This window comes from Sceloporus occidentalis, unplaced genomic scaffold (genome assembly GCF_023333645.1).
Source record: "Sceloporus occidentalis isolate IW3139 unplaced genomic scaffold, rSceOcc1.0.p SCAF_9, whole genome shotgun sequence".
NCBI lineage: Eukaryota > Metazoa > Chordata > Lepidosauria > Squamata > Phrynosomatidae > Sceloporus > Sceloporus occidentalis.
In genome coordinates, this window is record NW_028316989.1 from 48,015,111 (window position 1) to 48,037,303 (window position 22,193).

At 43.6% G+C, this 22,193-nt stretch overlaps 1 protein-coding gene across 7 annotated transcripts in view; it reads right to left on the reverse strand.

The window, feature by feature from the left end:
* LOC149307480 (multiple epidermal growth factor-like domains protein 11) overlaps positions 1–22,193 on the reverse strand; it is a 282,125-nt gene that overhangs the window by 245,315 nt on the left and 14,617 nt on the right. For 5 of the 7 annotated variants that reach the window (XM_089539259.1, XM_089539256.1, XM_089539263.1 and 2 more), the window contains exon 6: positions 18,769–18,837. The gene's annotated coding sequence lies outside the window, so the exon portion shown is untranslated. Of the gene's footprint in view, positions 1–8,382; positions 8,435–18,768; positions 18,838–19,458; positions 19,545–22,193 lie in introns of those variants that run through there. The other 2 variants (XM_089539257.1, XM_089539258.1) reach the window with 2 other exon arrangements.

Consider the following 22,193-nt stretch of genomic DNA (forward strand, 5'->3'; position numbering starts at 1 on the left):
TAGGCGATCAATAGACATCCATACAAAGGGGTTGGAGGTCTTGCTCCAACGTAGGAGGCCTCTCAAATTTGCCCCTGGGGCCACCTACGACCAGTCAGCAATAAACCAGCTGCCAAGTCACTGATGTGTTGTAGACCTAGTCCAGTCTCAAATCCAGGGCTGCTGCTGCTGCTGCTGTTGGCGTGGTTATTGCTGTGGTTGTTGTTGTTAATCACCCTCAAGGTGATCTCGACTCATGGCGACTCTGGGAATGAGACATCTCCGAGACTCCTGGTCTTCCACTACTTTTCTTAGTTCTTGCAAATTCATACCCACGACCTCAATAATACAAGTCCATCCATCTGGCATACGGTCTTCCTCTCTTCCTACTTCTCTCCACCTTTCTTAGCATTTTTGTCTTTTCCAGTGACTCATACCTTCTCATGACATGACCCAAGCATGACAGCCTCAATAGGATCATCTTGGCTTCCAGGGAGATCTCTGGCTTAATCTGTTCTAGGACCCATTTATTCAAGTGTTTTGTGGGGTGGATTGTCCATGGAATATCCTCAGCACTCTTTTCCAGCACCACATCCCAAATGAATTTATTTCTTTGTTTATCTGTGAAGTCGAAGGCTTTCATGGCTGGCATCCATAGCTTTTTGTGGGTTTTTTGGGCTATGTGGCCATGTTCTAGAAGAGTTTCTTCCTGATGTTTTGCCAGTGTCTGTGGCTTTGCATCTTCTATGTTCTTTGCCCAGCTCTCGCATCCTTACACCAAATCCCATTAAAGCTTCTTGGAGTCTCCATGTGAACTGGCTGGCACAAGCCACCCAATGTGTTTCCATGGCTGGGTGGGGATTCGAACCCTGGTCTCCAGCATCCTAGTCCAACACTCAGAACATGCTGCCCCTCAATGAACCAGCTATGAAGCCCTGACCCCGCCATTCGATGATTTTTCAGCAGTCTCAAAACTATAGTTTTCAGCCAAAGTTCCTCCCATTAAAGCTGCCTGGAGTCTTCCCAGCTCCAAGGAATTCATCCCAACTCCACTGGACAAGAATGCTTTGGAAGAGCTAGAAATAAAGATATTTATCCCTTCATTTTCTTCACTAGTTTGAGTTCTTTTTTCCCTGCCCCCTCTTTTTTTGGAGTGCATGCCACGGTTGCAGAAAATAAAGCCAACGTTGGGTTGGACGTTGCGTCGGTTCACACCTCACTGCCAACAATGGGTTGCCCAGTTGCAAACCCAAATGCTTACAGTCAACAAATCTGCCCTTTCCCATTAATCACTGCTAATTAACTTCATTGATTCTCCAGGCCGGGCAAGATGGCTTGTGCGCAGCAATTGTGTTACATCAAAATAACACTTCTTACAATAACTTTAGGGAATTGGTGCACCCACAAAAAATAATAATAAGCCTGCAAATGAAATAAGGCAAAAGGCTTCGCTTTGCAAGGCTGGAGGGAGAGAGGAGGAGCATTTGGTGTTCACAATGGCTGCATCCGCACTGCAGAAATAATGCAGTTTGGCACCACTTTGGCTGCCATGGCTCCATGCTTTGGGATTCTGGGGTCTGTAGTTTGTTGCGGCCCTAGAGAAGGCTAAATGACTCACAAAACTACAAATGAATGTAGTTAATTGATGCACATTCATGTGCCAGTTCAGAGCAACTGCAGCATCTCCCAGTGAAAAGGCTGGTTTGTGAATTATGGGGCCCGAATTTGGGAGGCCGGAAATGGCAGGACAGAGAAGGGAATGTCGTCTTCCAAAAAGAGAAGCTTTGATCTTGGCTGTGACTGCCGGCAGCCCTTTTCATAAGTTGCCTTTTAGCCTACCCCAATGGCAACGTTGCCTCTGAGTCCCTTTTTGTGTCTCCTGGGTTCTCTCTGAATGGACGCCTTGTTCCCGAAGGATGAGCAAAGCTGGTCTGGAAAGCCTTGGCAAAGACCCAGCGGACTCATCTAGGATGGAGTTCATCCTTCTTAAGATGGGGATCCAAAGAGGGAGGTTCTCCAAGGGAGGCAGATCTCCTACGATTCCAGTTGGACATTTCCCTTCCTCCACTTTAATAGTCTTACTCTTAGAACTGTTTTAAACCAGGGATGTTTCAAATCAGGGATGGTTAAACAAGGATTTGAACCTTGGTCAGCCAGAGTCCTAGTCCAACACTCAAACCACAACACCATGCTGGTACATGGAAGGGAAAATATAAATATATATTTTAAATATTTTAAAGAAAGGGCGAACATGCTGTGCGAGGTCTTGGGTCCCTGATGGGAGTTAGTTTGAGCATAAATAAGTAAATAAAAACAGACTTGGAATACTGGGTGACATTCTGTGCATTAGATGAAGCAGGCGACATCCCTTGGATGCTGGTGCTATAATAGTCTTAAAGATGTTGCAGGATTCGTGGTGGTTTCACCCTTCACTGAAGCTACCTTTCCAAATCCCACCTCCTACCTTGGCTCACAAAATAGATTTTTCATGGTGCTTTGCTGGTTTATTATTATGGCCAGCCCTTTTTTATTCCTGAGGAGGGAAGAGAGGGGCGATTCTCGACCTCTTTTGCCCATTACTTTTGCCAAGTCCTAGAGAGAAATACAACCCAGCCCAACCAATGGAAGGAGCAAACGCTGACTCCTGACTGATGAGCTGCCATATTAAGACACCCAGTTCAATTAAGCTAAGAGCTTTCACTCATTCATTCTTCCAACCATGGCATTTTTTCAAATAAAATAAAATAAAAACCATCTGCATTACAATGAAACCCAGCATTTAAATAAGCGTGCATACCCCAAATGTTCCAAGAGTACTACCAAAAGTACTTTAATGTGGATTTTTCCTTTGAAAAACGCTCCCTTTCTGCTAATGCACCCTTGCTGCACAATATGTCAGGGCTGTCAAACGTAGGGATTTTAATTTAGCATTGTTGCCTTGGCGCTGTAACTAAACTACATACAAAAACCTGACAAACAAACAGGGAGGTTTTTTCAAGAAGAAGAAGAAGGAAAAACTGGTTCCTTTAATTCACTCTTTAGAACTAACAGTGTGGTTATCAAAGACGGATAAATTTCCATCTGGAAAGCAAAGCAGAAGGAAACTGAGGGCGCACCTACACTGTAGAAATAATGCACTTTGGCACTGCTTTAACCACCATGGCTCCATCCTACAAGATCCTGGGATTTGTAGTTTTGTGAGGCACCAAAACAGAGAAGGGAAAGACCTTGCAAAACCACATATTCCTGGAGTCCTTTGGATGGAGCTCCAGCACTTAAAGTTGTGTCAAAGTGCATTATTTCTACATGGCAGATGCACCTTGAGTTGCAGGTCTGACAGAGACCTTTGGGAAATTCATCTTGGGGACTGCAACTCCCAGAATCCACTAAGTAGCATAGCCAGGTAGCTCAAGAACAAGTCAAATTCTCACACAGATATGAAACGTCAGGTATTTTGGACCCCAGCCTCATGGAGTTTGCAAAATAGTATATGACAACGTTTGGTGAAATCTTTGAAATCAAACGAAAGCATTTTTGGTTGTTTGGAGAAAATGAGATACAGTTTTAAATAGCTTCTACACCTGGCGATCATAAGAAAAATGGTTCATTTGCAAAAAGCACGCCAAAACTCAAGCCTCAGAGGTTTACATAATTAACCCCAATCACAAAATTAGACCTTTTTTAGATACAGAACTAGGCGCAAACTACATGCGAACAGAGATGTAAATTCCAACGTGTTGCTTTTTTGAAACCACCGTATGCCTCTCCTCTCCTGCAAGATATTGGTTCTTAGAAACAACCGGGTGCGACGTTTGTACCTTTTTGCCCTTCCTTCAAAGCTGGCTGTCCACTTTGTTTCATGGAGAATTAAAAATCTATAGTACAGGCTGAGATTTCCTTATGCAAAATTCCAAAATCCAGAATACTGCAAAATCCAAAGCTGTCCACATGAGTGACACTTTTGCCTTCTGAGGGTTTGGTGTGCACAAACTGTTTCATGCACAAATTATTTTAAATGCCGTCTAGAAAGTTATCTTCGGATGTACAAGATGAATACAAAACACAAATGAATTTCATGGTTAGACTTGGGTCCAACTTCCAAGATTGGTATATGCAAATATCCCCAACTCCAAAAAACTCTAGAACATTTTTGGTCCCAGGCATTTTGGATAAAGGAGACTCAAACCTCACCTTTTGTGCAAATTGTAAAAGCATGGAGGCAGAGACAAAGAGTAGGAATTGTCTTCTTTTCAGACTGGAGATGAGAAATCTTTTGTTCAATCTTTTGGAATCGAAGGCTTTTAACCAAAGGTAAGTGCTGTATTGTTTAAATTGTCACTTCTAAACTCTTTTTAGAATGAATGTTTTTACTACGGTTCTTGGTTTTTAATTGCAATCTTTGAAACGTAGAAGCCACTTTGTGTCCAAGTTTTGGGGGAAAGGTGGGGTATAAATAAATTTGAAAAGGAGGCAATATTTTCTGCATTTCCACTGGACAGACCCACAACTAATGCAGAATTTTCATCGCCAACCAAAAAACAGCCAACAGCCAAAAACAAGAGCAAAATTTCATCATTATTATTATTATTATTATTATTATTATTATTATTATTATCGGAGAAGGAGAGACAGCCGCAGTGAAGCATCTTAACAAGACCAAATAATGCATTTTTCATCACTAGGAATATTCGGCCTTAAATTTCCTGTGTACAAATTAGCTTTTAAATGGCAGGTTCATTCCTCTTGTGATCTCATTTGGATCCTGGATACCGAGCCCAGATTTCAAAGCGCATGAAAGGCCTCCTTGGGTAAATTAGCTTCCCCGATGCTTTTCAAGCTGGCCGCTAATAAACTATTCCTAATTGGCATCGTTAAAAAATGGATCCATGAATGGCAATTAGGTGGCTTTGATTTCTTCTGCGGGAGGAGTTCCATTATTGGAGAGGGATAAACCAAGAGGGAGGTCACCAAAACTGGGGATCGATCATTCGAAACCTGTGGATGGAGCTCCAGTTTGTCCAGTAATGTTCTTCAACTGGAGGAAGCCTCCAACTAGTGGAATCGCACATGCTTGCCATGTAGGAAGGTCCCTGGCTCATTTCTTTGGCATCTCCAAACAAAAATGAAAGAGGAAACAATGATGGAATGGTGGAGAAAGCAATGGGAGAACCTGGGAGGAAGCAGCTCACCCCACTTGGACCAAACAACCTGTAACTAAACACCAACCACTGGGATTTAAAAAAATAGCAACTGGTGGCAACCCTGGGTAGTGGGTTTGAGTGTTGGACTATAACTCTGGAGACCAAGTCACACTCTCTCAGCCTCAGGGAAGGCATTGGCAAACCTCCACTGAACAAATCTTGCCAAGAAAAACCCATGATAGGCCTGCCTTAAGGTTGCCATAAGCTGGTAATGACTTGAAGTTACTCAACAAGAATAATATACCTTATAAAGAGTCTGAAGGTAATTTTATACACATTGTAAATTGGAAACAAAGGCGCACAACAACAAAGGCAGCCTATCATGGGGTTTTCTTGGCAAGATTTGTTCAAAGGGGGTTTGCCATTGCCTTCCTCTGAGGCTGAGAGAGTGGGACTTGGCCAAGCCAATCCAATGGGTTTCCATGGGCTACATCTCAGAGAAAGGCAATGCCAAACCACCTCTGAGTATTCCTATGAAATTAATGGGTCACCATAAGTTGAGAAGAAAGAGATTAAGTCAGTGAACCTTCTCTTGTGGCCACTGACCCTGTTGGCTGGGGGATTCTGGGACCTGTAGTATATTTTCAAAGCTCAGGGGAAAAGTTAAGATGTTTTAGGACCATTAAGTGGCTGGCACCAGAGTATTAGAAGACCAAAAAATGGTCCACTCCATCTCAGCTTTTTCTTACGTAGAAGAAGGCAGAATCACTGGGGGAGGGGGGGAGAACATGATGGTCTGATGCCAAACTTTTAGCAGGGTTTTGGCCTCTGTTTGCTCCCTTGAAATCCAGCCTAGAAAAAGATACGTCTCTGGATGTACAAACTACTGCCAGATAGATTACAAGCTGCAGCTGGTTTTTAAAAATCATTTTTGTCATCCATTTAACAGCATCCCTGCATAGCCTCATGGGATATATATTTCTTTGTTTACAATATCCCTAGGCTGCTTCTTTAAGGGCTAAGAAGGGAGTTGTGTGGCCCTCCAGATTTTGTTGACGGACGGCAACTCTCATCAGCCCCAACCATCACAGCCAATGGGGAAGGAATGCTGGTGGTTGCAATACAGCCAGAGTCCCACCCAGGTTTGAAGACAAAGACTCTCAGAACAGCAGCTTTGATATGACTGTATGAGATAGGAACAGTTCAAATTAAAAACAGATATCATAAAAATCATTACACTACCCCAGAAGAGGTAAACCCAGTATGAGGGGAGGGGATCAGCATCAATGCAATTCCATTTTTAAAAATCATGATTTATGGTATGTTAATACAATTCTATTACAGGTTGTAGTTGTGCACCTTCAAGTCATTTCCAACTTATGTCGATTTTCTTGGCAAGATTTGTTCAAAAGGGGTTTGCCACTGCCTTCCTCTGAGGCTGAGAGAGTGTGATCTGCCCAAGGTCTCCCAGTGGGTTTCCATGGTCAAACAGAGATTCGAACCTTGGTCTCCTCTAGTCCAACCCAGTCTGCCACGCTGGCTCTCAGTAATCATCCTCGCAGTGCGTAAAGCCAGCCAAGTCTTTAATAGGCTTTTAGACAATTAACACCCATGGGGCTATAATGAAAATAAATGAGTCTTTAGCTTGCCCAAAGACTATGGAAAGAAGCCAGATCTATAAGAGAGAGGCACAGCTTTCTCATTACCAAGTCCTGCCCAAGGCTGTTTCGACCATGTGGCAGAGAGAAGCAACCGCCTGACACAACACATACATGGGGACACTTGCAGCAAACTACCCTGCATCTGGATAATAGTTCTTCTTGAGCCCCTGTGCAAGGACCGTCTAGATCAGTGGTTCCCAAGCTCTGGTCCTCCGGGTATTTTAGACTTCAGCTCTCAGAAGCCTTGGCCACTTTGGCCAATGGTCAGGGATTTGGGGAGCTGAAGTCCAAAACACCTGGAAGGCCAAGGTTTGGGCATCACTGATCTGGACCAACTTCCTGCCATGCAGAAATACACAACTAAATCACTCCTCAGAAACATCAAATAAAACTCTCTTTAAGGATCTCCAAGAAGGAGAATCCCCCATCCTCCAAGGCAGTCTATTCCACTATTGGACAAGTCAAGAAGTTCTTCCTAATGTTTAGGTTGGATCTCTTGTCATTTGAATCTTATAAGTTTATGTTTTTGTTTCTGGAGCAGCAGAAACCAAGCTGGCTCCATCTCCCACCTAACATCCCTTCAGATATTTTAGGATGTCTATCATCATGTCAGCTCTCAATCTTCTCTTTTCCAAAAGCTAAACATATCCAACTCCTCCAATAGGCTTGGTATCCATCTTGGCTGCCTTTTTCTGGATGTATTCCAGGTTGTCAATATGTTTCTTGAACTGTGGTAATTAGAACAAGGTTCTAGGTATTCATAGAATCATAGACCTCAAGGGCCAGTCAGTCCAACCCCATTCTGCCATGCAGGAAGACACAATCAAAGCACCCCCAAGAGATGGCCATCCATCCTCTGTTTAAAAACCTCCAAAGAAGGAGACTCCACTGCTCTCCCAGGGAGTGTCTTCCACTTTCAAACAGCTCTTACTTTCAGGAAGTTCTTCCTAATGTTGAGGTGGAATCTCTTTTCCTGTAGTTTGCATCCATTGCCCCACCTTTGGAGCAGCAGAAAACAAGCTTGCTCCATCTCAAGTATGAGATCCCTTCATATATTTCAACAGGCTACCATATTACCCCTTTACCTTCTCTCCTCCAAGCTAAACATCCCCAGCTCCCTAAGGCTCTCCTCATAGGGCTTTATAGTTTCCAGACTTTTCACCATTTTGGTTGCCCAGCTTTGGACACGCTCCAGCTTCTCAACATCCTTTGATTTCACCCATCATTCCAGCACAGCTCCCAATAACTTCTCTAAACTGAAATCCAGACCATAGGCTGAATGAGATTCCCAACCTTGTTCTACAAACCCCTCATACCTCCATATTTAAAACTTAGGACCAGCAAGTAGCCTTAAGGGGTTTGGGCTTCATGCAAGAGTCTTTGGTTGCAGATCCCAACAGACCTTCCCAGGAGAAACACTCTCATCTATTTTCCATGTAGCTTAACGCTCATTGTTGCTTTGCGTACCATACAGAGAAAAGCCAATTTTAGCTCCTAGGACATATTCCTAAACAGACATGTCCAGACCCATCCTCCTCCCTGATAAAACAGAATTTCACATCCCATTGAGTTTTAGCAGGAGCCAAGCAAATGAACCTCACCTTAACGCTGGATTTAATGTTTTTTCACTCCTTGCTTTTACAAGAGTACAATAATCCCACACGTGTTTTTTAAAAGAAAAAAGAAAAAGAAGTTGAAAGCCTCCAACTATAGAAACTTGGAAGATTAAATAAGTCCTTCCTCTTCGACGCAGATGAATCCAAGCGCTGTGTCCAGAATAGACCTCGCAGGCCATTCTGAAAACTCGTTTCCAATTAAGCAGAATCACAATGTCCTACTGATAATCGGTTTCCAGGTTAACCGAATGAGCATTTCATAAGCCAGCATTTTAACTCCCTCTTGCAGCAAAGTCAAAGCCTTGATGGATGGGCACTCTGCACAGATTATTCCAAAAAAGCATCTGTTAAAAATACAGCCCTTCATCGTGTCCCTTCCGCAGGAAGCATTGGTTTGAAATACTCTCTTCGCCAGAATGTTGTGGAACACTCTAAAAGGAGCATCATACATCCTTTGCAGCAGTAGATTTTCAAAGTGCTCTTTATGACCTATAAAGCCCTATGTGGCTCAAGTTTAGATTGTCTGAAGGGTTATATTCTTTCATATGAGTCTGTCAATGTTCTGAGATCATCTGCGGAGGTCTTGCTTTCTGTCGCACATCTTCGCAGATATATCTTGAAATAGGCATGCTTCCCTACCCCTATCTCTTTAAACTGAGAAATTGAGAGTCCTTGACACTGGTCAGATAATCTGGATTCAGTCTGAGGTTCCCTTATCACCTTCTGACCCAATCTACAATGCTGGTTAAAACCAGACAGGAAGAGTTAACATCAACCCTCCACTTAGGCATTCCTAAATATTGGAGTCTCTGGGTATTTCTATAGGATAATGTGCATGCCCTCTGGTCATCTTTTAGGCTATTTATTATATGCATCCATAGATATACAAACATATACATCCCCTTAAGGGAAACATGGACATGTCAATGCCCAGGCACCTGCTTTCATCAGACTATATTATATTGCATGTAAAGTATCATTACATTAGAGTATATGTCCACGAAGACATAAGGACTGAACCTTTATCTCTCTTCATCTCCTTCACAGGCCTTGTAGTAGATAACACACAGAGGAACGCTAATGTTTTATACAATATGACTTTAGCCATTTAGGTATACATTCTCAGCTGAAGTGCACCGGCATTTGAGGCTTCATCACCTCAAGCATTTTAAATCTTAATAGCATCCATTACATCCATAAGGATCCATTACAATTATAACCGGACACATATCTATTTTAGCGTAACCTAGACATATTTCTTATCTTACTATCTTTATCTTATCAGCACGGTCTGTATTTACTAGCATGTCTGGACAATCTATCAGATGGCTGTCCTGAACAGAGTTCATCACGTCTTGTAGCAAGACCAAGGTCTAGTCTGCACTGCAGAAATAATGCAGTTTGGTACCGCTTTGACTGCCATGACTGAATGCTGCAAAATTCTGGGATTTGTAGCCAGGTGACATATTTAGCCTTCTCTGCCAGAGAGCTCTGGTGCAACAACAAACTGCAAATCCCAGGATTCCATGGCATGGAGCCACGGTAGTTAAAGCAGTGCAAAACTGCGTTATTTCTGCAGTGTGGATCAGACCTAAGTTCCATTTAGTATGGAAGTTGACCAGCAATGTGAGGTTTGGAGGAAACAAAAGCAGTGCAAAGGCTGGGACTTTTGTAGGTCTGAGTCTGACCCTTCCTTGCCCCATTACATCCTGCAAGGAGAAGGAAAGGCTTCGGTCTTCCCCACGTTTCATCTTTTTCTCCCCAGGAGTTCAAAGAGATCTCTGATCCTTTTCATGCCACCTCTTTTCTGTTGGATATCCAGCAGAATACAGCTTCTTTCTCCTTCCCTTCCTCCTTGTAATCTGCTTTGCAGAGAAGGGGGAAAGAATATGAGCAGTTCAGATAGTCCAAGGTTCAATTTCGTGGGGCAAGAGAGAAGGAATCATCATTTCAGATCACCCTTATCTTTTTTACAAGTGGAGATTACATACAGTTTAAAATTAATTGCCCACCCATTTTTAGAAAGTGAGGCTTTTCCTTAACATCTCTTGAATTTAAGATAAAGGCAGTCAAAAGACTAATTAAGGCTCCATTTATTACTACATTGCGGTCCGCATTGTCTTCATTTGACTACAGGCTAAGCTAGTTATAGTCAGCCGATACTGTATTATTATTTTTCTTTTTTAAAAAATCCCTTTCATGCCAGAGAAGCAAATATATAACGCTTTGACAGGCAGTCTTTGTCTACCAGCATTTATAGTTTTGCCGTTACTTGAGAATGCCAAGCGACGCCCCGCGTCAATGAGTCTATTTTTCTCTTAATGCACCTGGACAGCTCTCTTAATGCAACTGAAAATTACGCACAAGCCTCCATGAGTTGTTTTAAGGAGAAAGTTATTTAGACTAGTAAAGAACAGCAAAAACTCCCCAAACCACAGCGCAATTCTAGGCTGCATCGACGGGAGCACCATTCCCAGATCGATCGAGGGAAGTTGTAGTGCCCCTTTATTCTGCTTTCATCAGATCTCACCTGGGATATTGTGTCCCATAGATGTGAAAGGGATCTGGGAGCCTTTGTAAACCACAAATCAAACACGAATCAACAGTATGCAAAGGGATCTTGTTAGTCTGGAAAACCAGTATGCAGAGGGATTTTGTTAGTCTGGAACATCGGTAAGCAAAGGGATCTTGTTTGGAACATCAGTATGCAAAGGGATCTTGTTAGTCTGGAAAATCAGTGTGCAAAGGGATCTTGTAGCACCTTTGAGACTAACAGAAAGAAAGAAGTTGGTAGTATGAGCTTTCATAGACTTGAGCCTACTTCCTCAGATGGACGTTTACATGCATCACAACCTCCAAGAACAAGTCCCAGCAGTACGACAAACAAGTCCTACAAAGATGCATCTGAGGAAGTTGGTTGAAGTCTATAAAAGCTCATGCTACCAACTTCTGTCTTTCAGTTAGTCTCAAAGGTGCTACAAGATCCTTTTGCATTATGAGTCTGATGCAAAAGCTAAGCAAGCCAATATGATCCTAGGCTGCATCAATAGGAGTGTATTGTCTAGATGGAGGAAAGGAATAGTACCACTCTATTCTACTTTGATCAGAATCCTGTGTCCAATTCTGGGCACCACAACTCAAAAAGGATATTGATAAACCGGAATGTGACCAGAGAAGGGTGACCAAAATGGTGAACGGTCTGGAAACCACCAAGCCCTATGAAGAGCGGCTTAGGGAGCTCCAAGTATTTAGCCTGGAGAAGAGAAGATTAAGAGGTGATATGAGAGCCCTGTTTAAATATTTGAAGGGATGCCATGTTGAGGACAGAGCTTGTTTTCTGCTGCTCCAGAGACTAGGATGCAGAGCAAATAATGGATGCAAACTACAGGGAAAGAGATTCCACTTCAACATTAGGAAGAACTTCCCAGTGTTTTTGACGGTGGATTACATTGCTTCAGAAGATGGTGGACTCTCCATCTTTGGGAATCTTTAACCAGACGTTGGATGGGCATTTTTCAGGACTGCTTTTATTGTGGTACCCTGCATGGCACAGGGCTGAATTAGTTGATCCCTTCTGACTCTGTCACTCTAAGGACGCATCTAAACTGCAGAATTAATGCAGTTTGACACCGCTTTAACTGCCATGGCTCTATGCAAGGTTTTAGTTTTGTGAGATACGTATTTGGCCTTTGCTGTCAGAGAGCAATGGGGCCACAACAAACTACAAATCCCAGGATTTCATAGGATGGAGCCAGAAGTGTTAAAGGAGTGTCAAAAGTACATTGTTTCTTCAGTGCAGATGCAGCCTGGAAGAACAGATGGCTGGAGACAGATCAATATGTCCTTATCATTACATCTGGGCAACTATGGGCCAGCCTGATGCTAAGACCAGAGTAAACTCTAGACTTAGTCTATAAAGCGCTGACATTTTAACTTTTTCCAAGTTTACTCTTGTGCCTCATTGCTCTGGAACAGGGGCCACTCTTTTATTAATCCTATGGATAAAAAATTCTTTTGTTCTCCCCTCTTATGTGTGTATTTATTTTTAATGTTGTCTCAGGCTTGTTCTGTTTCACAGGCCAGAAGCTCTGTATATCATTCACGTGGTTTTTAAAAAAGTAACTCAAAGTAATTATTTCCCTTATTTGTAAGAAACTGGAAAACAAGGTCCGTCTTTCATAATATGCAATAAAAAAGGAAAATTTTGGGCTTGTATTGCAACTAACTACGTCTTAAAAGAAACACCCCAAATTCAGGATAAGAGAAACAGGAGGGGAACAGGATTAAGTCTTGTTGAAGAAAGCATCGCCAAAGCCTTAAGGAAGGTGACTCTGCACTGCAACGTTTTACTGCAACTTCTATTTGTATTCACCAGAAAGCAAGTTCCTCAAAGCCGAACCTTCAGATGTTTGCATTTCAGAAACAAAAATTTGAGCGCTCCATTTTGCATCTCTCTGCAAATATTGCTTGTGGAATGAAATATTTAAAAACCAACTTTCTGTCTACTGTTTCATCTTGCAATCTGGGATGCTAGACTCATTGCTCAGGAGGTGGTTACTTTTAGATAATGGTGCACAACACCAACAATTAAATAAAATGAAATGTTTAAAGAGGAATCTCGTTGTTTTGTTTCTTTTCTTCGCCCAGACTTTCCCTGCAAAAATGCTGGACAGCCTTCATTCTTCCTTTCAAAGAATCGCCTTGGCCCTGATAAATAATTTCTCTCTTCTCTTCTAGCTTCTCACTCCAGTGGAGTTTGTTTGCTTTCTGAGAAAGGAAACCTTGGTTTATTACATTGTTCCCGCTCTTGCTTTCCAAGTTGTGAAATTGGTGTTTCCTCAAAGAACGGGTGGCGAGGAGGAAAAAAAGGACCTGAACTCTTCTGTGCTAGGAGTTGCAATTTTCGACTTCCAATGTGCAACGCAAGCAAATTCTGGAGAGATGGCACTTGAAAGCTTTACTGTGATGGTAGGCGCCGGTTCCTCCAGGATCCTACTAGTTAGGAATTAATATGACTTCTGGGTTTGCTACCAGTGTCTTAGTTGGTTGTTTAGCCAGATGCTTTAAAGCAATTCAAGCTTAGCAAGGATTCTGCAAGCCATATTGATAAATCATTCAATACCAGTGTGCAGATGTGCTTCTATTACAAGAGACATACATGCACCGTCATGTGCCTTCAAGTCGTTTCCGACTTACAGTGGTTTTCTTGGCAAGATTTGTTCAGAGCAAGTTTGCCACTGGCTTCTTCTGAGGCTGAGAGTGTGTGACTTGTCCAAAGCCACCCAATGGGATTCAAACCCTGGTCTCTCCATAGTTGTAGTCCGACACTGAAACCACTATGGGTCCATGCATGCTATACTCCGAGGGAATTACTATAAGTCCACTTCATTGACATTTTTTACTTTATTTCCCAGAATTAGACAAACTTTGGAGGCTTCTGTGTGAAGCATTCAGCATGAAAGGAATTCCCATCTTTGCTCACTTTTTTGCAGTGAGATCATCAAATCAAGGCATCGTCCATTCATCTTCGTCCATTAATTTTGCCATTAGTTCCCGCATCTCTTCTCAAACCTGACACCCCTGATATATATATATATATATATATATATATATATATATATATCTCAAATATGATTCTTGCAGGTATAAATCACCTTACCGTTGATCTCCGTCTTTTTGAAAAGCATTTTCGACAATATGCATTCATTTGATTAACCGGTCGAAATCTGAATGGATGCCAGTGGGTGACAATATGCCACGCGGTATATCTGCTGATTGGCAACGCTAGTGGCGTCCAGACATTATGACTTCTCCTGGAATATTAATTCCTGGGGATATTTCTGGTGCAGTTATGCTAAATCTGAACAAACTGATTGCAGAGACGCCTTTCAAATTAGATAAATGGGCACCTTTAGGATTGATACTTTGGGATAAAAATCAACCAGAACGTCGTATGATGGATGGCTTGTCTTACTTGAGGGATGTCTTTGTATATATCTTTCCCACATTTAAAAACATAATTTAATGCTTTATGGACTGAATCTTATTGGTAGCCTCAGCTAAAGCTGATCAATTCAATCACTTGTTGAAAGGGGAGTCAATCCATACATAAATCCCATTGATTTATTAGGTCTATCTATTTGGGAATACTAATAAGATCCAGGGTTTTTTGAACCTCTGACTTTTAAAAAATAAAATAAGTTAAGAGTGGTGCTATATCCGCAGATCTTCTTATGGTCTGGCTCTCCCATCTTTTTTGGGCAGGGCAGGAAATTTGCAAATGAACTTCTTGCCACTGTTAGCACCTTCCCTATTTCTTTCCCTATTTGTCTCCATTGATCACTGTGTTTATTATTATTACTGAAAATCTTTCTGAAAGTCTTTCTGATTAGCGTCAAATAAACACCAAGGGTTTGGTTTTGCCATGCCAGGTTTCGAACCCTGGTCTCCGGAGTCATAGTACAAAACTCAAACCACTACAGCATGCAAAGTATGTTCTGGCCCAAGGGAGCAAGAGGTAAGAGTACTCTTGCAACACTCTTTCCATTGGAAAACAACAGTCCAAAACACACTGCAGAAATAACCCAGTTTGAGACCGCTTTAACTGTCCTGGCTCAATGCTAGGCAATTCTGGGAGCTGTAGTCAGAGAGCTGGGAACTGTAGTCTGTCAGAAAGATCTGGTGCCACAATAAACTCCTATTCCCAGGGCAGTTAAAGCAGTCTCAAACTGGATTATTTCTGCAGTGTGTTTTGGACCAATGTAAAGGATGGAGCTGGGCTGCGATGGATGTTCTCTACTCCAGCTTTGGCCAAACTTCCAGATGGGTTGGACTACTATTCCCATGTTGGCTGGGGATTTTGGGAGTTGCAGACCAACCCGACAGAAAACTCAGATCAGCAACGGCTGCAATGCAGAGTTTTTAAAAAGAAAAACCCATTCCTGCTGATATGAAATGTCACTTTGCACCATGACCTTGGAGGGAACAAAGTCTATTCGTCTTCTTCAGCATCTTGCATCCTTTCCAAAGGAAGCATTTTGCAATAATTTCCTCTCTCCCTGATATTGCTTTCTTCCATCAGAAATATTTCTTTAGTTGTACAGTATTTTTATTGTTGTGGAGATTAAGACCTAAGGGTGCATCTACACTATAGAAATAATGCAGCTTGATACCACTTGGCTTGCATCTGCACTGGAGAAATAACTCACTCTGACACCACTTTAGCTGCCTATGGAATTCTGGGAATTGCAGTTTTGTAAGACATTTAGCCTTCTCTGTCCAAGAGCACAACAAACTACAATTCCCAGATTTCCACAGCATTTAGCCATGGTTGTTAAAGTGGTGCCAAACTGGATAATTATTACCACAGTGCAGATGCAGCATTTCTAGTGCCATGGCACCATCATGTAGAATGCTGGGATTTGTAGTTTGGTGAGGCACCTGTACTCTTGGGCAGAGAAGGCTCAAGACCTTGTAAAACTACAAATCCCAAGACTCCACAGCATGGAGCTACAGTCCTTAAAGTGGGGTCGAACTGCATTACTTCTACAGTCTAGATGCCCTCTGTAGAGCCAGTATGGTGCAATGGTTTGAGTTTTTGACTGGGATTCTGGAGCCCTGGGTTCGAATCCCATGAAACCTCCTGGATGACCTTGGGCAAGTCACACTCTCTTGGCCTCAAGGGAAAGCAATGGCAAACCCCCTCTGGCCAAATCTTGCCAAGAAAACCCCAAGATAGGTTTGCCTTAGGGTCGCCATAAGTCCGAAAGGACTTGAAGGCACACAACAACAATAGATGCAGCCTAAGACACGGGCCAGCAAGCCTCTTGCAAACATGTCTCTTCAAGAGGCATATTTCATTATGTCAAGCTGAACTTTGGAGAAGTTTCTACCCGCTCCGAAACCAAGCAAGACGCATATGATCTCTCCCATCGCATCCAAATTGCCAGTCAAATGGAGAAGGCTCAGGAGGAGGATGGCATTTCACTCACGGTGCGGCTGAAGCGTGGAAAACTGGAGGACAGCAAGGGACGGAGCTGTCGGCAAATAATTGCTTTTGTCCCACACTGTTGGGTTTTCATGGCTTGCTTTATGGTAAGCCACCGCCAGACTTCTTTTACAGCCAAGGGCAGGTCAGGACTTTTGCAAAAGAGTAAAAACAGTGTGGCCTAGTGGTTTGAGTGTTGGACTACGACTCTGGAGACCAGGGTTTGATTCCTGGCTCAGCCATGAAGCCCACTGGGTGGCTTTGGCCAAGTCACACTCTCTCAGCCTCAGCAAAAGGCAATGGCAAACATCCTCTGAACCCAGAGTCCTAGGGTGCATCTATACTGGAGAAATAATGCCATCTGAATAATGTAGCTCCATCCTATGGAACCCTGGCATTTGTAGTTTTACAAGGTCTTTCACCTCCTCTGCCCAAAGCGCTCGCAAAACTACACATCCCATGTAAGATCGAGCCATGGCAGTTAAAGTGGTGCCAAAAGACATTATTTCTATGGTGTAGATGCCCCCACACTCAAACAATACATCCCTTTGGATCATTTAAATTGCTAATGTACATTACATTTTTAACAATATCCAGCTTCTCCTCCTCCTCCTCCCCTGCACTCCGCCTCCTTCACTTCTTCGTTTCCTAATTTTCAAGGCAACCTAGGAGCGCGCGCTAAATATTATATTTAAGACCAGCTTGCAGCCAACCCTATGTTTTTGTACCAGCTCAAGAAAACCATTTCTCACATTCAGGGGAAGAGGTGCCTCTTGACACAGAGAGAGGCAGCTTGTGAAAACTGCATTTAAAAGCCCCTATTCACCATTCCATTAGGAACTGCCTGCTTGCAAGGAATCGTAATTTTGCTGAGTAGCGCATTTGCTTTGAGACACAGAACGATAATAGTCGCTTTAAGCATAATGGAAGAAGGCAACTTGGTAAGGCGAAACCATTGGACTGGTGGGTTGTCGCTGGGCATTATTATTTTCATTTGCTATTTAAGTGCCGGAAAAAACATTCCCCAAAGTTTGCATGAGGGGGAACGTAGGAGGGCCAGAAAAATAATATAGTTGTTTGCTCTCTGTCTTTTTTATTTGAGGGGGAAGGAGAATCTCATAACTTACTACAATTTATAAAACAGCATCCAGCTACCGTCTATCTGATTTTCCCTGTGGCAAACCTGGTATAATCGTATTTTATTGAATTCTGAAAAGCAAGAGGAGGGGGAGAGAAATTGGCTCGACAACACCATTTGCAAAGAAGAAAAGAGCAAGACAACTTTCATCAAAGATTTCAGCAATAAAGTTTACAAAGTGTTTGCGATGTGGTGGAGGGGTGAGAGAAGGAATGGAGGGTTACATTTGGAAATGCAACCCACATCTCACACCCCAAGAAGCCAAGGAGTAAATAGTCCACATTTACCTTTGGAGCATCAGGAGACCGCTTCATATGGCCCCATGTGCTCCATAAATTCCTTCCATGTGCCAAAAGCCCAGCTACATTGCTAATATTCAGCATGCAACACCTTCCTCCCGACTCCATATGGTGCGGTGCAAGTTACTTTTGCTCCATTGATTGCTCTGCTAAGATACACTTCGATGGAAATGCATTCCCAAGGGAGAGAGCTTGCAAACTCCAACAGGCGTAAACCCACACACCTTCCTTTGCCATCAGTGCCCAACTAGATGTAAGACATTCAAAGCCTTGTGGCAGTGCTCCTCTGGTACGGCTCTCAGAGGGCTAGCAAATACCTGTGAGGATGCTGGCCATGCAGGGATGTGAAGCAGCCAATGATGCTCACTAAACAGTGTTGCATGTGCACCCTATTCTGTTTTAAAATAATCCATCGGCGCATGACCTCGCCTGGTGGCTTGTGTTTCACAAGCAATAAAGAAGCTATGCAAGTTTACAATGCCATTTGTGTGGTCTAAATAAACCAAAGCCGTTGTAACAAAGCAGCAAAGTGAAAGCAACAAATAACCCCGTGCCATCAGTCCTCCTGGCACATTTGTTCCTTAAACACAGTTGAGGTTTCGATCCTATGCATACTTACTTGGCGCATTGAGGGACCGAGAGCCACACACAAAGACACATGTTCTGGATTGGCGGACAGTGTGCAGAAGCCACAAAGCTGCTGACCCTGAGGGGTTTGGGGATTGCACTGAACTCATTAACTTGTGAATGCGGCTCTGTCTCATCTACATTCAGGTCTGGGAACCAGGGAGAAAGAAGCCAAGGGGAGGAAAACACAAAACCTTTTTTCTTTCCAAGAGTTCAGCATGCAGATAACCCACTGTGGGCTTACAGAGCGGTCCAGAGAGAAAGGAGAAGCATTTGCAAACATTTTTATATATATAAGAGGTAATGAAAAGGTTGCTTACATTTGCTGTTCTACGCCGCTGCCGGGATCTCCATTCTCTCCTCATCCGCCAACGCTGCTCCAGCAAGGACTTCGCAAAGAATCAAAGGGGAAAAGAGGGTTCAGAAGGGATCTCCACCCCAAGCTTGCATCCTATGCCTTCTCCCTCCCTCCACCAACCGGCCAACTTCACTCTCTGCTCTCACACAGGTAGAGATGGCAAGGGCTGCCTTTTGCAAATCGCTACTGCAAATCAATGCACTGTTGCCTATATACTGCACATATAAATGTGTACAAGCAATGCTATAATATATATATATATATATATATATATATATATATATTCATTCCCCCTTTGCTTGGGGTTCCTCTCTCCTCTCTGTTCTGTCTCTCTCTCTCTCTCTGCAGACCTAGAGAGAAGAGGCAGGCTAGCTGGCAGAGAGGGGTTTGGTTTGGACTCCCTCCAGCAAGCAAGAAGGCTTCCCTTTGCCAAAGAGAGACCTCCCACCCCATCCTCAAGGGCTTCTCCCCCCCAATACTAACCTATGGATCTGAGCAGGATTCAAATTTGAATAAAGATTTCTTTTAAAAGGAAAGGAAAGACTCCAAACTCACTGGGAATTCCTAGGCACAGTTTGCACATGTCAGGATCAGAACTTGGGCCCCTTCTGTCCCCATGACTCCCAGTGCCCCACAGACACATCATACATACCACAAAACACACCATACACACAAAGCCTGCATTGTCATTCCTCTTCTTCAGTCAGCCCCAAGGAAACCCCATCCATCAAACCACTCCAGCTGCATGGAGGGGATTTGGAGCAAGGGGGAAAACTGCAATAGCTTTTGGAGAGGATTTGGGAGAGACCCAGATTATGGGGGGGCCAAAGAGATCAGGAGTCCTTCTTTTTGCAAGAAAGGGTTCCCCCAAATTGGCTCAGGTATTCAGACAAGCTATAGGGTCCTTTGGGGGGGGTCCTGGGGGGGTCTCAGGGAACTCAATTGGGGTGAAGAGCAGGCTATTCCTATTCTGTTCTGTTTTCCTTCTTGCAGTTTTGATGGCTGGCTACATAGTCCTTCCTTATTTTACGATGATTAAACTTTATTTATAAAGTGCTGTAAGTTTACACAGCTCTGTACATAAACTAGAACAGAATAAAATCAAATAAAATGGTCCTGCCAGTGGTATACATCCTTCCAAGAGCAGGGACCTGAGTTCTGATTCGGACACATGTGCCCCAGGGATTCCCAATGAATTTGGATTGCCTTTTTTTTAATAATAAGAATTAAGTTTAATATATGATAAAGTTTAGGAAGAATGGTGCTTGGGAAGAAGGGACTTCTTAACCCTCCATTTGGCCCAAGGGAAGGTCCCAGAAAGTGCCAAAGGAGAAGATGGAGCGGAAGGAGAGAAAGGAAAGCCCTTCTGCAAAGACCAAGGCAGGGAGACCAAAAGTCATCCTAAGGACCAGGGATTTGAGATTGAGGGATTTGGAAGATGATGGTCTTATTGCTAAATAAAAGAGAGTGATAGTTTCCCAAGGGAGTTTCCTGTCTTAGGGACTTGAGATTTAGAGTTCAAGGGATGAAGATGATGGTCTTATTCCTGGAAAGCATCCCATCCATCAGAGAGAGAGAGAGAGAGAGAGAGTCTCCTCAAAATCTCAGAAAGTCTAAGGGAGTTTCCTCTGCCAGGGACTGGGAACCTGGGAGTCAAGGGGACTAGGAAAGCCATGGTTATTATTATGAATATCCATATTATTATTATTAATATCCCACCCTTTCTCCAAAACTGGGGCTCAGAAAGGCCTCCAATATTGGAAAACAAACAGTACCATTAAAAGCAAACCAGAGTGATACGTTGCAATAAAATGAAATGATTCCCATCCTGAAACAAATTATTGCACTATTTAAAGTCTTTGGCTCTGTCTGGGGTTTTCCTCTCCAAACCCGGTGAGCTTTTAGCAGCTCCGTTTTGGGGGGTTTTATTTGCAAGGGCAGCCCAAGGAGGGCTGGCAGGATTTTGGCTGGCAAAGAAAGGCACTGCCCCCCAGCCAGCCAGCCAGCCAGCCAGCCCCCCTTCTCCTTTTGGGTGGGGGGCACCCAGAGAGAGACCCATCATCCAGGGAGGACCCCCATCCCCGCAAGACCCCCAAGGCACTCTGCACATGCTCAGGAGGCGGGCGGGCAAGGGACCTACCTGGGAGGAGGAAGGAAGGAAGGATGGAGGAGCTCCGCTTGGAAGAAGGACCAAAAGGCTCCGGGAAAGTTGCGACGCCTCCTTAAACCCGCCTCTTGCCAGCCCAGGACGGGAGGAGCCACCAGGAGAGAGAGACACAGCACAGCTGCCCAAGAGGCAAGGGGCCCCTGAGCATGGGCAGAGCGCGCAGGGCCAGGAGGGGAGGGGGTGCCCAAGCCAAACCGGGCACAGGGCTCTCTTGGCAGGGTTTCTTCCCAAGCGGGTCTGTCTGCCCTGGTTGCCATCCCCTGAGGCTGAGAGAGTGGCACTCGCCCAAGGGCACCCAGGGGGTCTCCATGGAAGTCCAACGCTCAGAGCACTAAGCCAGGCTGGCTCTCTCCAAAGCTTAGCTTATTCATCATCACCATCACTACCACCACTGCTATCGCCATCATCACTACCATTACCACCATCATCATCATTATCACCACCATCCTCACCATCATCATCACTACCATCCTCACCACTACCACCACTACAACTATCACCATCATCATCACCATAATCACCATCACCATTATCACTACTACTATCATCATTACCACCATCACTACCATCATCACCACTACCACCACCATGACTATCGCCATCATAATCACCATCATCATTATCACTACCATCATCATCATCACCATACTATTATTATCATTATCACCATCTCCATCATCACCACCACCTCAAAAATCCCCCAAAGAGTGATCCCTTTCTTCAGCCGATCCAAATGCACAAAATACACAATGCAAGCTCTCAAAGCCCTGCTTCTACGTTGGCTTCATCATTATCCAGGTGTTAGTTGTGTTAGTCTCAGCATTGAGAGCCAATGTGGGGTAATGTAGCAGTTCTCACCCTGTGTGTGGGGGGGGGGGGGTTTGAACGACCCTTTCCCAGGAGTCACCTAAGACCACTGGAAAACATATAGCAAAATTACAATTATGAAGTTGAAACGAAAATCATTTTATGGTTGGGGTCACCACACATGAGGAACTGTATTAAAGGATCGCGGCATTAGGAAGGCTGAGAACCACTGGTGTCGTGGTTTGAGAGTTGGGCAGAAGCAAGTGGCACTATTACTTCTCTTGATCTAGACACTATACTTCTATTGATGCAGCATAGAATTGCATTGGCCTTTTTAGCTGCCGCATCATGCTGTTGACTCACATTCAACTTGTGGTCTACTAGGACTCCTAGATCAAATGTAGTCTCCTTAA